Here is a 4,695-nt window from a genome sequence, read left to right as displayed (position 1 = left end):
AATTGTCTAGCTACGCTAATGGTTATGGTTGATTTTATTTTCGATTTTTCCATCAAAACTCTAAATTAAAAATGCAAAAATATATGTATGTATATGGAAACCAAAATAAGCTTGTTTTCGGCTAGAATTCCAAACGTTGTAGCCACTTTTACTTAAAAAAAGAAAAAAAAAATGTTTTCAAACAAATAAAGTTTGAGTCTCTTATACGGGCCAAAGTCTCCGGGTTCATTAACAGATGTCCATCAAACTGATAGTATCTGCTGACTTTTGGATAGTCCATAAAATTACCGTTGAACTGATAGATTGGGCTTTGTAAAATGATATGAAATAGTGCATTTTTCACTTTCTGTGAACCAACCCTAGTGTTTCTGGCCATACCCGTCTTAGATTTTCGTAAATTTTAATTCCTGCTCTGCTTTGTATTTTTAACTCCAATATGCATATACAATTACCCGTTTGTATAAAATGTGAATTAATTTAATTTAAATAAAATTGTAAATATTTTTCTATTATATAAATAAATAATAAAAAAATCCTAAGGGGACACCCGGGTTTGAACCGGGGACCTCTCGATCTGCAGTCGAATGCTCTACCACTGAGCTATATCCCCATATTCAAAGCTAGGCCAATATAGTTTTATAACATACACGCCATCATATACACACGCACACTTTCTATGTTTATTCATTCTTTGCTTTTGTTTCGTTTTTCGCCACATTTATAGGGTGCACATATTATTATGAGTCAGAACATCCGCTGAACATTACTCTTCCAAGCCAATATCGAAGACAAAACACACTCATCCGCACACACAATTTTTTGGAATGGAATGGAAAGATAACTGCTTACAATAATAGCGGCGAAAATCACATTAAATATAAAAATAAACTAAAGCATATATTCAGGATGTAGTTAGATTTCACGAGTTAGATTTCGAATTTGAATAATTCAATACATATACAATAAATATTGTATACTTCTAGGCGGAAGTTATTTCATATTTGAGTTTTATACCCACCCACCATAGAATGCTGATGGAGGTATAATAAGTTTGTCATTCCGTTTGTAATCGCGGTTACCACAGTTGGTAGAATTCTACCTCAAATTTTTGATTTTTTTCTGTTTGGTAGATCGATAGAATTCTTGATGTTTTCATAGATTTTCCAAAATATACCTGTTCAATTACGAGGTACTTCACAAATTTCTCATAGATATAACATTTTGACAAAATTTTCTATAGAAATAAAATGTTGACAAAATTTTCTATAGATATAAAATGTCTAGACATAATAAACTGTTATGTCTATTTGACATAATAATTTATATAGAAATAAAATTTTGACATAATACTCTATAGAAATAAAAATTGAACAAAATTTTTATACCCTCCACCATAGGATGGGGGTATATTAAGTTTGTCATTCCGTTTGTAACACATCGAAATATTGCTCTAAGACCCAATAAAGTATATATATTCTGGGTCGTGGTGAAATTCTGAGTAGATCTGAGCATGTCCGTCCGTCCGTCCGTCCGTCTGTTGAAATCACGCTAATTTCCGAACGAAACAAGCTATCGACTTGAAACTTGGCACAAGTAGTTGTTATTGATGTAGATCGGATGGTATTGCAAATGGGCCATATCGGTCCACTTTTACGTATAGCCCCCATATAAACGGACCCCCAAATTTGGCTTTCAATTGCTCTAAGAGAAGCAAATTTCATCCGATCCGGCTGAAATTTGGTACATGGTGTTAGTATATGGTCTCTAACAACCATGCACAAATTGGTCCATATTGGTCCACTTTTACGTATAGCCGCCATATAAACGGACCCCCAAATTTGGCTTGCGATTGCTCTAAGAGAAGTAAATTTCATCCGATTCGGCTGAAATTTGGTACATGGTGTTAATATATGGTCTCTAACAATTATGCAAAAATTGGTCCATATCGGTCCATAATTACATATAGCCTCCATATAAACCGATCCCCCGATTTGGCTTGCGAAGCCTCTAAGAGAACCAAATTTCATCCGATCCGGCTGAAATTTGGTACATGGTGTTGGTATATGTTCTCTAATGACCATGCAAAAATTGGTCCATATCGGCCCTTAATTATATATATTATATATATTTTGTCAAAATTTTATTTCTATGGACAAGTTTGTCAAAATTTTATTTCTATAGAAAATTTTTTCCAAATTTTATTTCTATAGAAAATTTTTTCCAAATTGTACTTCTATAGAAAATGTTGTCGGCCTGGCCGAACTTACGTCCGTATATACTTGTTTAATTTAATTTTCTATAGAAATAAATATTTGACATACTTTTCTTTAGAAATAACATTTTGAAAAATTTTCTATAGCAATAAGGTTTTGAGCAAATTGTGTATAAAAATAAAATTTTGACAAAATTTTCAATATACAGTGCACTCGCGGTAACGTGAACACCGCTTAGCGTGAATATGCTTTTTCTTACACTAACTACTCCGTAACGCTGAAAACATGAAATTTGACGTTACTGGCAGATTCATAATCCCAAGTATAATTTCAAATACATATGCGGAATTTTTTAGTGATCTAGTTTGGCTTTTTTCGTGAATTTTAATTACTTCTTTAAATTTTCTTTATAATTCCATACCCACTGATATTTTTCCGATTTCTTTTTTTTTAATTTTTTCATAAAATTTAATTAAGTTTTTAATATTACTAATAACAAAAATAAAAGACTATCACGCTAGAACGTGTAAACCTCCCGAATATGGCTTTGTTTTGTTCTGAAATTCGCTAACGTGAACATTTTCGCTAACGTGAACTATCTTGATTTTAATTAGTCCACGTTACCGCGAGTGCACTGTATAAAAATTTTTGACAAAATTTTCTATAGAAATAAAATTTTAACAAAATTTTCTATAGAAATAAAATTTTAATAGAAATGACAAAATTTTCTATGGAAATTAAAATTTTAAAAAAGTTTTCTATAGAAATATAAAATTTTGACAAAATTTTCTATAACAAAAAAACCTATAGAAATATAGCGTTGTAAAAAAATTTTTTGTTTGGTAACATTTTCTGAAATTTTTGGTAGATTAGTTATGGCTCAAGTGGCAACCGGGAAACCCCGATCAAGAATGTAATACATATTTTTGATCGGGGGAAAAATCTGCGAAGATATACCCAGTTCCGTCTGTCCGCACATTGTAAATACGCAATATCCATCAATAATGACGCTATCATCATGAAATTTGGTGCAAATTAGGTCCATGTTATGGTATAGGCGCCATATAGCCTGATCTCCCGATTTGACTTCATGGGCTTCCATAAACCGTAGTTGGTATCCAATTGGCCTGAAATTGGAAATCTGAAGATATTTTAGGACTACAAGTAGGTGTAGTGTGAATCGATCTATGGTTTGCTATTGTCTTACCTCCCGATTTGACTTCTGTGGATTGTAGACAGCTCATTTTGTATCCGATTTGCCTGAAATTGGAAATCTAGAGGTATTTTAGGTGCATAAATACGTGTACCGAATATGGTGTGATTCGGTCCACAATTTAACTTCTTGAGGTTTTAGACACCGCAATTTTTATCCGTTTTGCTTGAAATTCAGAATTTAGAGGTATTTTAGGACCAAAAATTGGTGTGTATACCCAGCAAAAAAATCCATAAAAGCAGTTTGTGTCCCCACCTTGTGATTCGGAAGCAGTGTACATTAGGATGATCTCCAATGAATTTTACATAGGTTTGTCATAGGACGGAAGTACTTCGTTTGCGGATCTTTTGCATTACCTTAGAAGTTGTTCCTTGGAAGTTCATTTCACTGAAGAAATTTAAAATACGACAAAAAACATGTTTGCCAATTTCACATATTATTTTTATCAATATCAATTTTTATTGCACTTTTTGTATTCTAATTATCTAATTTTTCAATTTGAAAAAACCTTTTCGGTCCGACCAGGGGTTGAACCTGTTGGCACCATTTGAATAATCCTTTAAAACTTATGAACTTGATAAATCGAGGTTAGGTTAGATTCAAAAGATCTTCCTAAAAAGTCCTACATACACCATTACTCTGCTGCTCCTGTCGGCATAGATGTACTCTCAACGCTAGATTACCGCTTCAACCGAGCACCAAAAAAGTTTTTCAGTGGTAGTTTATCCCTCTCAGTAATGATGCTGACATTCCTTTATATTTCATAGTTTCTCTTCAGCTATAAGAAGAAGATTCCTTGTCATTGAGCTAAATATAGAATCGGGTAGCACTCATTAATAAGAGAAAAATTCACCACCATGTGCTTGTCCAATGAGGAGACGCTGGAGGTACTATTGGACACACATCTTCCTGGAAATCAGACTGTTGAACCAGGTTCTGGCGGTACCACAGTGGCTCAGCGGTCGTTTCCTATCGAGGAAATTGTATAGGAATCTAGAATAAGATGGGCGTTAAATAGCTTTGGACCATTCAAATCCCCCGGACCTGATGGAATTACTCCGGCGGAGTTGAAAGCAGTGACTGACAAAATTATCCCCTGGTTGTCGGCGATATATAAAGGATGTATCAACTTATCATATATCCCAGGAAAGTGGAGGGAAACAAAAGTCGTTTTCATACCTAAAGCGGGAAAAGGATTTCCGACCACTCAGCTTATCCTCATTTCTACTTAAGACTCTGGAGAGGATGATAGATATTTATCTTAGAACT

The 4,695-nt window shown here is 33.7% G+C and overlaps 1 non-coding gene across 1 annotated transcript; it reads right to left on the bottom strand.

The window, feature by feature from the left end:
* Window positions 1-538: 538 nt before the first annotated feature.
* TRNAC-GCA (transfer RNA cysteine (anticodon GCA)) lies at window positions 539-610 on the bottom strand. The gene has a single exon. It is a non-coding gene; the product is annotated as a tRNA-Cys (tRNA).
* Window positions 611-4,695: the final 4,085 nt, after the last annotated feature.

Source organism: Haematobia irritans, chromosome 2 (assembly GCF_050003625.1).
Source record: "Haematobia irritans isolate KBUSLIRL chromosome 2, ASM5000362v1, whole genome shotgun sequence".
NCBI lineage: Eukaryota > Metazoa > Arthropoda > Insecta > Diptera > Muscidae > Haematobia > Haematobia irritans.
The sequence above is the reverse complement of the archived record's forward strand: the minus strand, read 5'-3'. Positions and strand labels throughout refer to the sequence as shown.